We start from the raw sequence: 19,121 nt of genomic DNA, 5'->3' as shown, positions 1-19,121 counted from the left end.
ATATATATATATATATATATTGATTTACAAGAACATGCATCTAATTAATTACGTGTATCAACGTGTAATATAATGATTATTCCCACGATGACTTTTGATCTAATCCATGAATTGATATGTAAATGCATAACCTTTCAATACACCGATTAATGTACTAACTAGTGTATCAATTGATGACGTTGCATAATTTAAGATGTTTTTTATATTTGTAATGTGATTAACGAGTGAGATTATTAATAATGTCATAACTAGTGCTGATACACTAGTTAGTATACTAATTGGTACATGTAACACTATCGTGCGAATAATAATGTAGACGCACAAGTTCACTCTCCAACAATGGATTCAATCGTGACATTAAGAAACAACACGTGTTTATTCATGATTCATGAACCAAAATTAGATAGGAAATTAAAACACATTCATATACCATTGATATCTTTAATGTAATTACAAGGCATACAATACAATACTGTATAAATATTTTTTAAGTTGTTCTATTTAGGACCTTCTAAACGAATGTATTCGTGCATGACACCTTGAAAGGGGCTTGACGCTCTTGACTGCATTAGAAAGATTGTGTTTTTGCCATTGTAAAGCTGACTTCCCGGTACACTTATGCTGAACAACCGGTACAAACCATGAATGCCATGCCTTGCTATCGCATTGTCTTTGCCGATCAACCCACTGCTGAAGTTAGGAGCACCAGTTTGATTGTTGGTTCGGACCTCACAAGGGACTGGCAAAGAATCTTTTGTTTGGAGTGATATTCTGAGTGTGTTAAGGGCTAATGCTGAGCTTTTTGAATTTTTTACGTCTAATTGCAAGCTTGTGATAGGATATGGGTGTAGGATTCACTTTTGGCATGATAAGTGGCTGTTGAATGTTTAATTGAAGGTAGAGTTCCCAAGGTTGTTTAGATTATCTGTGGATAAAGAGGGGAATCTGAGCTCTTTCATGCAGAGGAGGGATATCTCAGGAAATTGGAGGTTTCTGTTTTCAAGATCACTTCTTGCTTGGGAGGAAGAGGAGGTTCAAAGGCTGCAAGACTTGACTGGAGATGCTCCCAGGATAATGAGGAGCTGCCAGACTTAGTCAGGTGGACTGCATCTCCTTCAGGTCAATTCACTGTGGCATCAATGAGGAAATGGTATGAGGTGATTCAAGGCCCAAAATTGCAGGTTCCCAATCTGTTATGGAGAGGTGTGGCCCCTACAAAAGCTCAATTTTTGAGCTGGTTGGCATGGAGGGGCAGGGTTAAAACCATTAGTCTTTTACAGAGGTTTAGGGCCTTAAGTAGTAATGTGGAGAATCTGTCCTTTTCTGCAAGATGGAACCAGAGTCCGTGGATCATTTGTTCCTGCAATGCTCGGAGATTTGGAAGGTTTGGTCATCTTTGCTTCAATGGTGGGGAGTATCTTGGGTCATTCCTACTACAGTTGATGGTGTGCTGTTATGGTGGCTGGGAACAAAATTTAAAAAGTCAGTTGTGAGGATTTGGAGGCTTGTTCTAATTGCAATGTTATGGTCACTATGGAGGTTAAGAAATGAGTGTGTTTTTAAAGGAAATTAGCCTAATATGGATGAGCTTGGTGAAATAGTGAAAGTTAGGGTTGGGTTGTGGGCCAAGTCTGGGCTGCCAGAGTTTCACTATTTAGTGCATGATGTAGTGGCTAATCTGAATCAGGTGACTTGTTGTTTATAGGGATTTGCTGCTGGGTGTATGTGCTTCTGGGGTGTGTGTGCTTGGTATGTTGCCCTCTATGTAGTCTGCTTGATGCTAGATGAGGTGTGTATGCTTCTGCTCTAGTCTGCTTTAATCAGGGTAATCTGCTTTAATCAGGGTATGTTGCTGGCAGATCTGTTTGAATCAGGTATGATCAAAGGAAGTCTGCCTTATGCTGTGTAGCCAGGTATGAATCTAGGAAGTTTGCTACTGGTTTGCTGCTGTTTGTTGCTTCTATGCTGTTGTTGGTTTGGCTGTAGGCTAATTCGGGTGTGACAAGCTGTAGTAGTGTAACTCTGTTCTGTGTTCTTTTCTTTTCTATTCTCTTTTGTTTCCTTTATTGGTTTCTCACCAATTTAGGGTCTTGTGCTATCTGCTCTTCTCTCTTTGTTGATGTTAGTTTTGTATGTTATACTTTCTTTATCAATAAAGTTTTCTTTTGTTGATCAAAAAGTTATAACCCACACAAACTTCATCAGCATAAATATTCCACCAAACAAAATGTTTGATTGATAGGGCATGCAGCACTTGAGGAAAAACGGCTTCTAGTGACCTCAAATTTAGGTTAGAGAAGTGCTTAATTTTGTTTATTTTTATCTCAAAAAAAATTATGAGCTTTTAGTGATGAGGATAATTGTTTAATATTTATGGAGTTCCAACACATCACATAGACTTGTTGCTTATCAGACTAATAAGGGCAATAGTTATGGAATAAGTGGAGCCGACCTAATTAGTCTTTTGATTGAAAGACAAGTACAGCTCCATCCATTCCTTTTGTGCTCTTTCATAGGTTCAAGAGCATTACATTCACATGCTACGGTGGTGCTCCCAAACTGTTAACAAAAATGTTGGAAAAAGTTATTGTAATTTAAAATATGTGAATCAAATAAATTAATATATCCAATATGTGGCCCAAAGTCACGCAAAATTAAAATCTAAATTCTATCTGTTTTTTTCCCCCTTCAATTTAATCACTAGTTTAATGAAGTCATTAGTTGGAATTGGTATGTCTTGCTATGATACTTTTTGCACTCATTTCTTTTCCTTTCTTAATATAATGATTTCTTTATTCATCAATAAAGATATTTTGCCGATTAAAAAAATAAAATAAAAAATGAAGTCATTAGTAGCAATTATTCCTGAAGCTGCATCCAGATGGACTAAAAACAATTAAAAAATAATGGTAATGGAATAAATGAAAGTTGAAAATTCTTTACATGCAATTCAGCTTCATGCGCCGACGCCAACGGAGTGTATAATTTGCAGCCTTATTAACAGTCTTGATGTCAAATAAGATTTACCATGTAGTTGCTTGGTATGCTTTATTTCCAGCATTCCTGCATTGCAAATGCAATACCTCTATTAGATCAATAAACAAAGGACTTGCAAAATTATAGACAAACAGACAGACAAACAAACACCTGGTAACATGAGCGAAAAACCAATCTCGCTTATAGTTACTGACTCCTACAGTGTACACGAGGTCTTGGCGAGGATATATTTCTGTGTAGTGGTTCCACAACCCGTATTGCCTAAACCTGCAATCCAAACATATATGTACATTTTATTGATGTGTTTGAGCATGTAGTTGTATGGATTGAAGCCAACTATGGTGTGTTCAAGAGCTCTAAACTTGTCAAAGCCATTGTACAAATGGTTCACCAACGATGGGTTGGGATCAGGGATGAAGAACTCAGTTGCTCCACGGTCTGCAATGCCTATCTCCCATACAGTTGGACCGGCCCTTGGTGCCTTGTACACCAGATTATTCAGTTTTATATTAGATCCTGCATTTGAACATGAAATAATAATAATAATTTTAAAAAATAAATAAATAAAGGTACTTATTCAAATGGGTTAATTGGTAAAAAGTGCAAATCCTATGGGGTTATATGTTATTTGGTGATAAGGACATGAGTTGAAAGTCGCCGACACTAGGAAAGTCACTGGAAAGTTTCCAAATGAACAGCGGTAGTTGGTGGAGGTGACATCAACAAATAAGTGAATAGGTAGTTGACAATTGGATAGATATGTGATATTTGGACATAAAAAAAAAAAATGTTACATTTGAATAGATAGACAAATAAGTAAGTTTTATAGACAAATGTATGTCCATTTAAACATATAATATCATTTTGGCCTAAAAAAATTTAAAAATGCTAGGAATCTATCTTATGAACCCATAACTTATCCCGAATGTATTTATGTACTGAAAATCAAATTGATGAAGTGTGACGTATACGAGTAAAATGAATTTGAACCATTAACTTTTTTTTCTAAGTAAATTTTAGGTTGATAAGGATGAATTTGTAGTGTTGTTGAAAAAAAAAATTAACTCAATATTTCAAAAATGAACCTCCAAGTCTGATTGCTCTTTTCAAATTGCGTTTATAATGTAGAATATAAGGCGCTATACTTGGAGTTCTTTGAGTGTTTGGATTGACAAAGAAAAAAAACAAAACCCCAAGTTTATGGGCTTTGATAAAAAAAAAAAAAGTTACTTGGGTCGATCGCTAGAATTGGATTCGAATATGATAGTCCAATCCAATAAGGTCCAACTAGAAAAACTCGTTTTGGGCTGAATTCCAACATTCAAGGCCTAGAATTGTTGTTTTTATTATATTTCGAATGTTTTGATTAGTTATCTTTATACGCGAGTATATGATGCTGATGCCATTTATTTTGGCATTTTAAAAAAAATATTTAGGGTAAATTACATTTATCTCTCTTAAGGTTTCTGACAAATACATGGATATTTCTTGTAATTTGAATAATTACAGTAACTTCTACTTCTTTACCTGACAATATCAAAATTCCCCCCTGTTATCAAAAATCACTAAACGGTGTTACTTTTTCCTTAGGAAATTACCTTATTGTCCTTCTCTTGAAAATATTAAAAAATGTTTTTGAATTGGAGGGTAGGTTTGGAGTGTTTGGAACAATATTTTTGGATTTATTTTTTTAAAATATTAAAAAATATTTAATAAAAAATTATTTTTTATTTTAAATATATAATTTTTATTTAAATATTTTATTTTATTTTGTAAATATTTTAATTTATTAATTTTAATATTTTAAACTCAAAACACAATTTCATACTCAAATCGTAACCAAACACATAACTCAAAACTCAATTCAAAAATTATTTTCAAACCTCATAACCAAACACATAACTTGACACTCCACACTACTTTCAAAACTCTACATTCAAATCGTAATCAAACGCATAACAAAAAAAATTAAAATATTTAAAAATATATTTATAAAATAAAATAAAATATTTAAAATAAAACTATATATTCAAAATAAAAATAAAAATTTTAAAATTTTTTAATATTTAAAAAATATATTTAAAATATTTAAAAAAATACAACACATAGATGTATGAAATATAATGCACATTAAAATAAATAAACAAATAAATATTTAAAATATAAAATATTTACCCTAAAAAAATAAATTCAAGAAATTATTTCTAATTGAATTGTGATTCTATGAGTTTTGAAAAGATTTTTGAAAATTTCTAATTGGAATTGTGTAATTGGTTAACACTCTATGAGTTTTGAATTTTTTTTTGAAAATTTCTAATTGGAATTGCGATTCTAAAAGAGAACCAAACATGTTTCTAAAAAAATCTTTTTTCGGAACATGTTTTTACTCAAAACTCAATTCAAAAATTATTTTCAAAACTCATAACCAAACACAAACTTAAAACTCAATTCAAAACTTTTTTTAAAACTCAAAACTCTTTCCAAAACTCAAAACTAAACATTTTCAAAAACTCTATTTTAAAAGAAAAAAAATTTCAAAAAAAGTTTATTTTATTTTTTAAAATTATTTTTAGAATCATGATTTGAGTGTGGAGTCGTATTTTGAGTTATGAGCTTTGAAAAGAAAAAAATTGTTTGGTTATAAATTTTGAAATTTTTTGAATTTATTTTTTTAGGGTAAATATTTTATATTTTAAATATTTATTTATTTATTTTAATGTGCATTATATTTCATACAACTATGTGTTGTATTTTTTTTTTTAATATTTTAAATATTAAAAAAATTTTAAATTTTTATTTTAATTTTAAATATATAGTTTCTATTTAAAATATTTTATTTTATTTTATAAACATATTTTTAAATATTTTATTTTTTTGTTATGCGTTTGGTTACGATTTGAATGTAGAATTTTGAAAGTAGTATGGAGTGTTGAGTTATGTGTTTGGTTATGAGATTTAAAAATAATTTTTGAATTGAGTTTTGAGTTATGTGTTTGGTTACGATTTGAGTGTGAAATTGTGTTTTGAGTTTAAAATATTAAAATTAAAAAATTAAAATATTTACAAAATAAAATAAAATATTTAAATAAAAAATATATATTTAAAATAATTATTTTAAAACATTTTTTAATATTTTAAAAAAATAAATCCAAAAATACTGTTCCAAACACTCTAAACCTATCCTCCGATCCAAAAATATTTTTTAATATTTTTAAAGGAAAGGGCAATAAAGTAATTTCTTAAGGAAAAAGTAACACCGTTTAGTGATTTTTGACAGCATGGGCGAATCTTGATATTGTCAGGTAAAGTAAGGGAGGTTACTGTAATTATTCAAACCACAGGGGAAGTCCCTGTATTTGTTAGAAACCTCAGGGGAGGTAAATGTAATTTACCCAAATATTTATTACCCAATTTTGAATTTATCTCAAATTTGCTACAATTTTTTTCTATTTCTTTATCATTTCGAGTCGGTTACAAATATGACTATTGTATTGTATATAGGACTGTATTCTTGTATTTTGATTAATTCAAAACTAAACTAATATTATCAGTTTCTCTTTTATGGATTGAAGGGTTTCTACTGCCAGAACTGGCAATTTTCGTTGGTTTTTTTGAAAAATTAAATTAAAAGAAGTAATTATTAGCAATAAAAACCTGGAGAGATGTTGATAGAAGGAACATATTTGTAATCTCCAATAGTTCCAGGGACCCAAGCAAACAAATTATAATTTCCAGGTCGTACTCCTTTTATCCAGAAATTCCCTTCACCATCAGCATGACTCCAGAATTGATAACCCTGTTACCAAACACAAAATATATTTCTTTTCTTCTTCACTAGAGCTTTACTATTATTATTCATTGATGGTTTACAAAAAAAATTAATACTAACCTTGTTTTCATATTGCCATGATCCTTCATTTCCTGGTGGTGCCAAACCCACTTGAGCATGAGCTGCTGGCATGGAATTTTGCCCACTACAATTAGAAAATAATTTATTTCAATTACGAGTAAAATTTGATTAATTTTTCTAAGTATATAACACAACTGGTAATAGAAAGTGTACCCATCACGAACAAGTAATTGACCACTGACAGAGCCCCGTTGGTTGGAATGAGGGAAATCTGGTGATTGTGGAAAATTGTATGGCCAGCTTCCAATTTCTTTCAACATCTAATGAATATCAAATGTGAATGCAATTAATGGATATTATCTTTCATTAAATTGTTAATTGTCAATTCATCTAAAAGTTTAAGTCCTGAAAAAAGTTTATAAAAACACGGCACATGTCCATTTATGTGCATTTTGGATCCAATTCTTGACAGATTTCTGTGTTCATAGTAGAACTGTTTGGTTCCCTATAGACGGATTCTCTCTTCCATAAACGAGTTAAATACGTGTACATATAATAAAAATGTAAACACAATTTAAAAACTTGAATTGAGTTGAGTTGATTGTCAACTATTAATCATTAATAATTTGCATTGCTCTGACTTAGATAAAAGATGTAAACAAATACCTGTGATTTTGCATTTTGCCAAAGTGCAGATTTCTGGTTGTTAGAAGCAGAGTTGAGATATATAAAAACAGGGCCGAAAACCTTTTTCCCTTGCTCTCCAGCTTTAAATTTCATCCCCACATCTTTCCTAGCATAATGGGTACTAACAAACATCTGTACACAGTTCACCCTCAAATATAATAATCACACACATACAAATAAATAGGAGTCAAATGAGAGCCAGCATCACTTTGGACAAATTTATGTTCAAAATTTCTGCCATAGTGTTCCCAGAAAGTACCTAAAAAATTACTCAATAACACAAAATATCTGAATCAAAATATTTATTTTGACCGTAACTCATACCACGTCAAAGTTAATTGATGCCATGTATATCATTTTAGTGGTTTATTTTTTTATTTTTGAAGGACACTTTTTTTGGCGCATATAAATTTTCTATAAAATTTTGGTTTTGCAATAACAATACAAACACATAAAATAATTCAAGATTGGCCTACACTCCATCCAGAAAAATGTGAAGCGATAAAGGCAATATTATATGTTTTTCTAAAAAAAAAAAATATGCTCAGTTTAATTAACATGATTAATAGTAAAAAAATAAATAATTAATAAAATTAGTGTAATTTTAATTATTTAACTAAATTAATACAATAAATAATTTTATTTCATTCACGTTTATAATACATATAAAGAATATATTAATTCAAATTATATATATTTTTATTTTGCATTATTATGGATGAGATTAATAATAATTTGTGAATTTGGATCCTCGGTCGCACTCCCCTGCCGTCCTCCCTGTCGCCCTCCAAAACGACGTCATTTTGAAAGTTTTTTTTTTTTTTTCTTTTTGCCTTCTTCTTTCTCTTGACCCTCCTCTCCAACACAGAACCAACCCATTTTTGCTCTGAATTGCACAGCTATGATTTGAACCCATTGCAATACCTTCAAATTCGAATGGTAAATGAGAAGGAACATCAAGCTGTCCACTTGAATTGCTTCCTTTGCAAATCAAAATCCCAGTCTGTGTCAATCCACAAGCATGAGACACCCCAGCTGTCCACTTGTTGGGTTGTCGGAAATCCAACTTGATTATCTTTGTATTCACATGAGTATTGATACTTGTCGTCCACCTACATCAAGATCACTATTACAAATGACACAAGCAATTTCTTTACTTGAGTTACAAATTTAAATAAAACTAACAAATAAGTTTTACAATTAGAAAAATGCTTTGGAACTCTAATTTTTGAGCTCTAAAGGTAGCTCTAATGAGTTGGCAGTGAGCTCCACCCACAATGATGTGATGATTTGGTCTTGGTTTGTTTTTATTTTTATTTTTTTTGTTTATTTCCATATCATTAGTGCTCCATTAGAGCACCAAAATTAGTGGTCTGAATCATTACTGTTACAATTACAGTTTAAGTTCCAATTAAATACAATACAATACATATTATTAACAATTATTAAAAAAATATTTTAAAAAAAATATGTAAATTAAATTTATTTTAAATGTGACCGCACTGCATTTATAGTCGGCCTCGAGGAACATTAAACTCCCCAATTATAAGAAAAATTTAAGAGATTTCAAATAATTTAAACCTTTATAATATATAATAGGTTAAAAAATGATGTATCAAATTTATTAGAGAACTGCTATATATTATTTTTTGTTTTAAACATTTTTTTATATCACTGATCAATACATGCATGTTAAATATAATATAATCTATTAGTATTTGCTTTTTCTAATACTTATCTCTAAATAAAAACGATTAGAAATAAAACTACCCAATAGTCACAAACTTAACTTTTTTCTAAGTATAAAAAGTTCCATTTTAAAAGTAGACTACCTACCTCCCCTTTGAGGAGTGAATTCGTTGGGTTAGTCAATCGAACAGCCTCTCTGGGTAGTCAAGTGCCACACCCCTTATCTGATCTTCCGGCATTGGCATCTCCGTTTGCCTCTGCTCCGATATTGCCATGTAATGAAACCTGTTCATTATCCATTCATTCATTATTTATCAATCTAGATATATAGATTAAAAAATATAGATACATATTTCTCTTCAATTAAACTCGATGTTCACCTCAAAATTCTATGAGTAAAGTTGCGGGTAGAATTTAGATTGACATTGAGTCAAATTGAAGAGAAATTTTTTAGCAAAACAATTTTAGGTTTATAGTGATAATCATGATTTCAATGAACTTATTCAACTCAAATTACTTGTTTTCTTATATTCACTTCAGGCATTCCATTTGGGCGATCAAATATTCCATAAGAATAGAATCCCGCACTGTCTTGCAGCATTATAAACCTGAAGAGTTATTACAAGAAATAATAAATATAATATAACATAAAAATATGATAAGTGTAACATTATTAATACTTGTATTCAAAATATAGAAGTTATAAGGATTTACATTGCACCTTTTATCCACATTTAATGGAACTCCATCATTATTCCATGTCTTTATAAATGAAATCTCTACTTGATTATCATTTTGCACTATCACCTTCATACTTTTTCCCAATAACCTGAACAATAGTCGTTTAAAGGATTAATTCATAAATGTTCACACCTTTTAAAACCAAGCGTACATAATTTGTCTTTTATTCTATGAAAATCATTTGTGATCAAAGCATTACTGTTACTATATAGCAATTCATTTATTGAAAATCATAATTAAGCCAAGAAACTTTAAGAATAAGAGTTGCCTATGACCCTTTTTTTTTTTTTTTTGGGAAAATGTTAGGGACCCTAAATATTTTATCAACATTTTTATTCATGTGAGACATTTAGTAAAAGTATTGACAAAATATTTGAGACCTCTAATATTACTCTTTTATATATAAATATATCAGGTAAGCATGAAAGCAAGTTCGAATCTTCCCATTACACAATGTAGCTTCCTCTTCACTGGTTCCATTCATACTAATTTGTTTTTACAAATGTAAAAATTTAAATAAAAAATTAAGCCAAAAACTTACTTGCTGTAGATAATATTAGCTCCAAGCTTTGCCCAAACAACATCCCAATACCTACTGTTAGGTTTTATTATTGGCAATCCCGTTTGACAAGGATTTCTTTAAGAAGTTGATTTTCTTCCAAAAGTAATTGGATTTCTTCCAAAACTAGGATTACTTTTGGATTTTCTATAAATAGTTAGTTTTCTCCCAAAACTATTTAATTCCTCCAGATCTTCTCTTTGGTTCTTAAGGTTTATATCTGGGGATATTTTGTTAGTTTTCTTTGATGTTTTATTGAGTATTCAACTCATGGTTTAAAGAGAGTACATCAAAGGTTTTGTTTGTTATACATAAGAGAGAGAGAGTTGTTCTTCGGTGGATTCTGAAGAATTCGAGCCTGAAGCTTCGGTGGATTTTGGAGTGGCTCATCGTAAAGACAATTCTGAGGTGAAGACGGGGTTGGAAGAGGCGCATAGAGGTTGGTTCAATTAGGCGTGGATTCGTTAGCTAATTGAAAGTATACCTGTGTAATTCTTTTAAATCTTCTTAGTGGATTGTTTTGTGGCTGTTGCCCGTGGTTTTTTAATCACAGTTGGAGGTGTCCAATTGTGGTTTTTTCACGTTAAAATCGTTATGTTGATTTGTCTTGATTGTTTGATTGGGATTATTATATACTGCTTAAAATTGTTACATAATCACAAATCAATATCTAGGGGATTTCTAGATTTTTCAATTGGTATCAGAGCAGGTTGTTCTATTTTTTTTTTCAAAAAATTCTTTTAGAACGAGATCTTGTTTGATTTGTGATAATGGATTCAATTCGTGAGGGAAATTCTATGGTTCGACCACCTCTACTTGATGAATCCTCGGGGAGTGAAGATGAAAAACTTCAGCAAGCATATCAAAAGTTGTATAAGGAGTCTCTTAACTTATTTAAATTGAATGACAAACTCACAAAGAAACTCAAAACATGTGAAAGTGAGAATGTCAAGTTAAAAAAAGAGATTTCCGAGGCTAGGAATGATGCCCTTAAGATTTCTAATGATCGACAAGCTCTTTGTGCAAAACTGTTGACTTGTGAGACAGAGAGGAATGAGCTACTGCAAACCCATGCCATGTATGAAGAAAAGATTGAATCTCTCTAGATGTCACAAGTTGCTTTGGAAGCACTAATGATCAAGAAAGAGGAAGAGCTCAAGTGTGCTATGGCTACCATTGGTCTTTGGAACAAAGGATCAAAGACTTTGGAGGATATCATTGGGTCTCAACAAATAAGTTGTGACAAGCGTGGCATTGCTTTGGTGGTAAGAAAGAGCAAAAACAAATTGCTTCCACATCTCATGATACAAGAACTCAAGGAAAGGGGGAACAAAAAATTCAACATAAGGATGGACTTCTCAAACTTCCTAGAGTTGGTAAGGTAAAAGAAAACAAGGTGCACCCTGTTTTTATTTGTTATCATTGTGGTATGCATGGTTATATTCGCCCTTATTGTTATAAGTTGTATGGGAAAGTATATTTGCCTAGACCTAGGAATAGGAAGTTGGAAACCATGTCGAGACGGGTTCCTATTGCAGGGGAAAGGAACCACAATGTCAAGACACCACCCAAGAACTGCAATTCTCACAACTTTGTTCGTACTAAAGCAGTTTGGGTGAGAAAACTTGACTTGTGTTAATTTGTTTATTTGTTTTAGCTTTTGGGTTTTTGTGTGTTGTTTTTAATGAAAAAAAAAATGTGTGCTTGTTCATTTTTTTGTCTTGCTTTATTTTTGAAAAAAAAAAAGAAAAAAATCTCAAAAAGATTTTCTTAGTATAGTTTTGCAAGCTTGAAATTTTTAAATGGTCCTTGGTGCATATTAGATTTGATGAGAATATCCATTACATGTTAATATATGTGTGCTTTCTGTGGTCATTATTCATTTTGGAGTGTGTGTTTTTTGATTAGTATGTCTCATTCTGTACACACTCTTGGATTAGCAAATTTTGGAGTCTTCCGTCTTAGTGATTATTTTTTTCTCTATGGACTTCTGTCATTGATTTTTTGCGTTTCTAGAGGAATTGACCTATACTAGCATATCTTGGGTGATGTTGAGTCTCTTAACCATCCTCCATCTTTTTGCAGCTCCACGGCTTTCCCCTCTATTCTTTGTAGTCCAGCCATGAGGAAAAGGCTACATCAGAGTCACCAACCAGGCCATCCTTATTATATCCATGCTTCTCTAGTTCGGTTTCCATACTCTTGAGCGTGTCAGCCGCCAATGATTGTGCAAAAAAAAAAGTAAAAGAAAAAGAAAAAAAGAAAAAGAAAGAGAAGTAGAAAAAATATGCAAAACAAAGAAAAAATGTGCAAAAGAAAGAAAAAAAAAAGATTCATTGATTAAGGGGGAGCCTCCGCCTTTACTCACCAAATACCCCTTGATTCCTAGTGGTTTGACTTTCCTTTGTTGTGCTTAGATTCTCTTGACGGAGGTCTAACTTTTAGATCACTATTAGGATTGAATCTAGTGTTTGTCGAACTCCAAGAGTCACACACATACTTTTATCATGGGATCTATGCTTTTCACATAATGCATCACTTTCTTTCATGAGGAATTTTCTACAGACTGTGCACATTGTATTTACTAGTAATTGTGCTTCTTGGATAATCTTGTGTGTTTTAAAGTACAAATATGAAATTCCTTACTTGCTACACCATATTATTTTTTGTCGTTTTCTTCTTGTTCACTGTATTCAGTGTTTGTGGTTGCTTTTAGTGGGGGGAGTTTGGTTTATCTTGACTTGGGTTGATTTATGATCTTGCTTTTGTTGTTTGAGAGTTGTTTTTCACGAGTCTTAGTTTTCATCTATTCATGTTTTTCATGACTATACTGGCTATTCTTTTTTTTTTCTTTTTTTTTTTTCCTGAGACTAGGAGTTTTTCAAAATAAAAATTGATTATTTTCGGTCACCATGTTACAACAAATATTAAATGAATTAGTTTTGTCGTTCATGAACAAAAATTTGATAGATGAGTTAGATTATAAAAGTCTAATTAGTAACTTTACAGCTAAAAGTTCAAGGATGGTAATGTTTAAATAATATTTTTCTACAATTTGTTTAATTTTTATTTTATATTATAGTTTTAAATTGTCTTAATGTTTAATTTTATTGTAAATTAGATTTTGCTATCTGTATAAATAAATTTTATTATTTAAGTTTGGTATGAAAACAAAATTTGTGTGCATGTGAAAACAATAAAGATTGGTAGCTCTAATTGAGTTTGCTTGAATGGATCAAATTTGGACTTGCCAGTCGATCTCCTGGAAAACCATCCTGATGACCGATACAATATTTGTCTACCGCAGTTGTCATTTTATCATCTGCGACTATCAACTTTCTTTCCAGACAACCTGCAAGATGATCGGTCAGTCGATTGACAAGCCAAAACTCGAGCCATTCAGGGTAAGATGAAATTCGAGCTACCACAAAATATTTAATGCCTCATGTTAGGGCTTCACACAGTGTATATAAGGTATTATCGGCACATCTAAGGAAATCAAACAACACTCCTAAATTAGACAAAGTAGATGTAAATACCCTCTGTCATCTTCTTTGTTGATAGTTTCAAGTACGTTATTAATCTCGTTATATTGTATTCCCGTGACCATGCCCGCTGGGTTTGACAAAGTGACGGAAACGATGCCATTAGACATCACTACCTGAAGATCATATTCCATCAAAATAAATACAAACCCTAAAATTTTCATACAACAGAATGTATGATGTTCTAAGTACTATATTATCTTGAATAAGGCCCACAATCCATGACGATGATTTGTGCACTTTTTTTTGGGGAGAAAGTTTCTAAAATCAAGAAGTTTCTCAATTTCTATACAGAAAGTGTGCACTTTTGCGGTATCTTAAACATTGTAATTTTTTAAGTTTTTCAATTTGAGAAACTATGAAATTCGACATTTTTTCAAACAAAAATTGTGAAATTTTCTAATTTCACAATATAGGAACTGCAAAATTTCTCCCTTTTTAAAGGACAAAAACTAGTTTCACAATTTTATAAATAATTTTTTTGGAAGCTTGAAATTTTCATTTTTTTAAACATAATTTCATATCCAATATTGATATCTTCTAACAAATCTCAACCAACAAATTTTAAAAATATGACTGTTACAACAAATTGATGTATACAATGAAAGTTATGACATTTTTAAAACTTGAAACTAAAAAAACTAACCAACTTGCTGAGCAACAAGATCAACATGAGTTCCTGAGCTTATAAACTAAGGGCATGCACACCCCATTAAATGACGAGTTAATTTGAATCATCACCCATAAATAACTAATTAACGGGATATCTTAAGTAAATAAAAAGTGTTGATGCCTAATATATCATAACCCTAACCGCAAGACTTGCCACCAAAAACCCCTAATTTTAGTTGCACCAACATACAAAAGGCTTTTATTTATTATTTTATTTTTATTTTTTAGGCAAGAAAGTGATTGCACTAGATTAATGTCTTGAAAATGAGTTCTTTAGAGCACAATCTTTGAACATGTACATACCGAATGCTACAAACACAAAAAGTACACTAGAAGAGAAAACAATTGGCTGGGAGACTACACTTGTGCCTAAAAATTTTATTTATTTATTATTTCTTCAGTCCTTGGACTCTTCATATGAAATCAAAATATAGAGAGAAATAAATAACTAAATAGTTGAAGTCATACTTGGTTAGCCTGTATTTGCAAAGTGACCCCACCAGCTAGGGCAAGTTCTTGTCTGGTTTCATTCCTTGAAATTCCTCTGCAGTTTGAAGAAAGATACCCAACTCACGGACAACATTAATGAACAAGTCACCATATATAACTCAACTACATTTTTGTATAGAGAATAGAAACAGCTACAGATTATACAACATCCTTATCTAATTGGTTTTTTATGAATGTCAATAAGAGATTTAATCTACATTAGTAGCTAGTGATGCTCATTTAAAATGACTACAGGACTCAGAGGGCTTCTATGTTTAGGATTGCTAACAAGAACTAAAGTATCATTCTAGAGTTCCTTTTTTTTTCTTTTCTTTTTCTTCATATTGAAATTACTACTTTAGCCTTATCTACCGGGAGAGGAATGGTTGGGATGAATCAAGCCACATTAGCTGGAGCATCATTTTAGGGTGGTGTGGATCTTGATAAGGATTGAATACTAACCATTTGATCCTGAATTTTAGAGTAAGGATATTTTGATATTTTTACGCACTTGTTGCTCTCATTTCTATATACTCATAATTGAAGAGAGAAAAGGCTAGCTCTAGATATTATAGCTTTTTGATCATATTACAAACCACAACTAGTTTTGGGAAGAATCACGTAAATTTTTTGTGTTCTTTTACATTTGATCTTTGTTTCTTATTCTTATTCATGTTTGTATTTTGCATTCGCACTAATCCTGTTTATTAGGTGTATCAATTCTTAATGCATCAAGACACTTATGGTTTCACCATAAGTGGCATTAAAGTGAATGAGCAAAGGCAACACCTTCAGTAACATTTAACACGGCCAAGCTTCATAAACCACTTGTAGCAGTTTCACTTGTAAACTTTGCAACAAATAATCTACAGTTTTAATGGTCAAACATTGTAACTGAAGTTAGGAAACAATATAAGAGATTATCATAATAACACCAATAGAAAAGCAGTGAAAAAAAGTTCACAATAAAATGCTTCGTTTAGTTTCTCACCCATTATGTTGACTACAATTTGCAGCACGAATGAAAAAGATTTGAACAAGCAATGTCGACCATGCCACGAGCAAACATGTTAGCCTCTGATGCCCCAATTTCTCCATCCTAAATCAGTAAACCTGTTACAAAGACATGCATGAACAGAATTTCATAATGAAACTGTTTTTAAAAACCTTAAAAGGAAAATAATTTTTTTTTAAATAAAACATATATATGTTACCAGCTAGGTGTTTAAGTGTATTTCACACATACTATCATGACTAATTGTGAATTTTGATCCTTAAAAAATATTAGAAACCAAAGGAGATTATGACCTTGTCATAGAGCTTGGTACCAGAATTTAAATTAGTTCATGAAGACGAAAAACAAAGGACAGATATCACTAATCGAAATAAAATATGAAAAAATGATGACATTGAATTACAGAAAGCACAATGATTTTAAAACAACTATTAAATTCTATATAAATTTTGTAGAAGAGTTTACTTTCTGTAAAATTTTTGATTTCATTTCACTGTCTCATTTATTATTTAAATTTAATTACCTTCTATTAATGCTGACAAAATGTCAGAAAGAGAGCCAATTTTTAGTTGCATGAATGTAGTTGTGACATAAATTCAATGACCTAATAGTAAATACAAATAAATCATCTCTCCAAAGCATTTCCTGAAACTTGCATGAGAAGTAAGAAATGTAAATTAAACGGAACAAGAAAAACTAACCTACAATTGATGGGTGCTGGATTTTTTGCCTCTGATTTGCTTGATTAGTGCATTCTTAAAGTGACAGAGAATAGTGAAAGCAAGGTCTGTTTAACCTTTTATAGATGGGTTTGGAGTGATTGAAAGATTTAAATTACAATCACACTAAAAGAAAGACACAAAATGGAGCATATATAAGTTGACTTGAAAGGGGAAAAATCTATAACCACAATATCATATCTATAAAAAAGTAAGCTGAGTAATCTTGAGCTAATTCACTTTTTTTAAAATTTACATTATATGTGTTAACTCATTCCCCTCATAGAGGGTATCAGTCTTTTTAACTTTGAATTTATAGTTTTCAATCAATTTTGAAAGCTATATAAAATTCAAGTCGTTCAGACGTAGTCTTTGCATGAAGTATACAGAACTGCACTTATTGACATTGCCCTCTTTTTGTAGTTTGTTAATACATATAATGTCTCTATCTCATAATGAGGTTAGCAAGTTTATATTGGAGGTTCTATTTTCCATCTATTATAGGCCAATTTGCACTTAAACATTAGTACAATTAATTTGTTTATAATATCCCTTTTGTATTATGTGTGTGGCTTTATTTCATGATAGAACATAATGATTTTTTAGTGTAATGCGGTGGACATTATTCAGTGTGTTTTGTTTGAGTTTTTTAGATTAAGTTTTTTGAAAATTAAGTTTTTTGATTTTCATGTTTTTTTGTTTTTAGTGAATATTTTTAAAATTTTAAATATTTTTTTTTTTACTTTTTTAGATGCACCTTAGTTAGATGTATCTAAAAAGTAAAAAATTTGTGAAAAAATATTTTAAAAAATTAAAAAAATATACATAAAAATACTAAAAATGTACTGAATTTTCGTATTTTTTATTTTTATTTTTGGTATTTAGTAAATTTTTAAAAGGTTTTTTTCACAAATTTTTTACTTTTTAGGTATGTTTATGTTAGCTATGTCTAAAAAGTAAAAAAAAAAATTACTTAAAATATTAAAAAAATTCAGGTAAAACAAAAAAAATGAAAAACAAAAAAGTAAAATTTTCTAAAAAGTGTTAGTTAAAAAACTTAACCAAGCAAGCTAATTATAATTATAAATTTAGAAAAGTAAAGGATGACTAATAAAATAATGGGGAAATTCATCCCTAAACATTACACGTAGTGTCATTTTAGTTTGCTTGATTTTTAACCTTCATTTTAAACTTTTTGTCAATTTAGTCTAATAAAAAATTGACAGTTAAGAGTTTTGACAAAAATTATACACATAAGCGGCAAATGGCCACTTTTCAAGGGCATAATGATCCATTCAAGTATTTCTCTCTCCATCAACACAACCAACAACTATTATTTGTATTCTCTTCGGCAATGCCGTACTGCCACCTTCCCACACAATCTTCCACCGCCAAAACCACTACTTCCGCCAACCAAACCCTCTTCTACCCACAGTTGGCCCTGGTCTAAGACGAGCAAAGGTTATTGCCTTGGATCTCCCAAATTTTAACAAAAATTAAGAGCCCCAAAATGTTTCGGGAGATTCAATTTACATCCAAAAAATGTTAAGTGAGCCCAAGTTACTTTTGAAAAACTTTTTTTTTTAATTATTCATGTACATATATGGAATACGAACAAGAAGCCCAACACCGGCGATGGCAACATCGGTGAAGAAAGACGACGAAAGAGAAGGAGGACGATGAAAGAGGACAACAAATATTCAACTTATTTTTCGTCATTATTGTTCAGACTTTCAGAACCGAATAAAGTGAATTTGTTCAGACTTGTAGAACTGAACAAATTCACTTTGTTTGGCTATACCCTGCCGAACAAAGTGAAATTGTTCGGATATGAAAAGTCCGAGCAATAATAATGAAAACAAGCGGAATATTCACTTTTATATAACAAAAAAACACAGAAATCAATAATTGTACTTTGATATTTATGTGAATATTTACCTCTTCTTTTATGAGTTGTTTCAAAAAACTGTTTTGATTATTACTTTCATCCATTGTTTGATTTTATTCAAACTTTCTTCTATTTGCAATTAACAATACGTGATAATTTTTGGTGAGGTGAATTGGAGTTTTGGAGTGAAGTAAAAAAATATATATATATATACATGAAACTTGAGAAAGAAGATGAAGATTTGAATAGGAAGAATACATATAATTGATT

At 30.9% G+C, this 19,121-nt stretch overlaps 1 pseudogene; it reads right to left on the bottom strand.

The window, feature by feature from the left end:
* Positions 1–497: 497 nt before the first annotated feature.
* LOC114293338 (uncharacterized) overlaps positions 498–19,121 on the bottom strand; it is a 79,175-nt pseudogene continuing 60,551 nt past the window's right edge.

Source organism: Camellia sinensis, chromosome 1 (genome assembly GCF_055761805.1).
Source record: "Camellia sinensis isolate YWXY chromosome 1, ASM5576180v1, whole genome shotgun sequence".
Lineage (NCBI taxonomy): Eukaryota > Viridiplantae > Streptophyta > Magnoliopsida > Ericales > Theaceae > Camellia > Camellia sinensis.
This window is presented reverse-complemented; position numbering and strand designations above follow the sequence as displayed.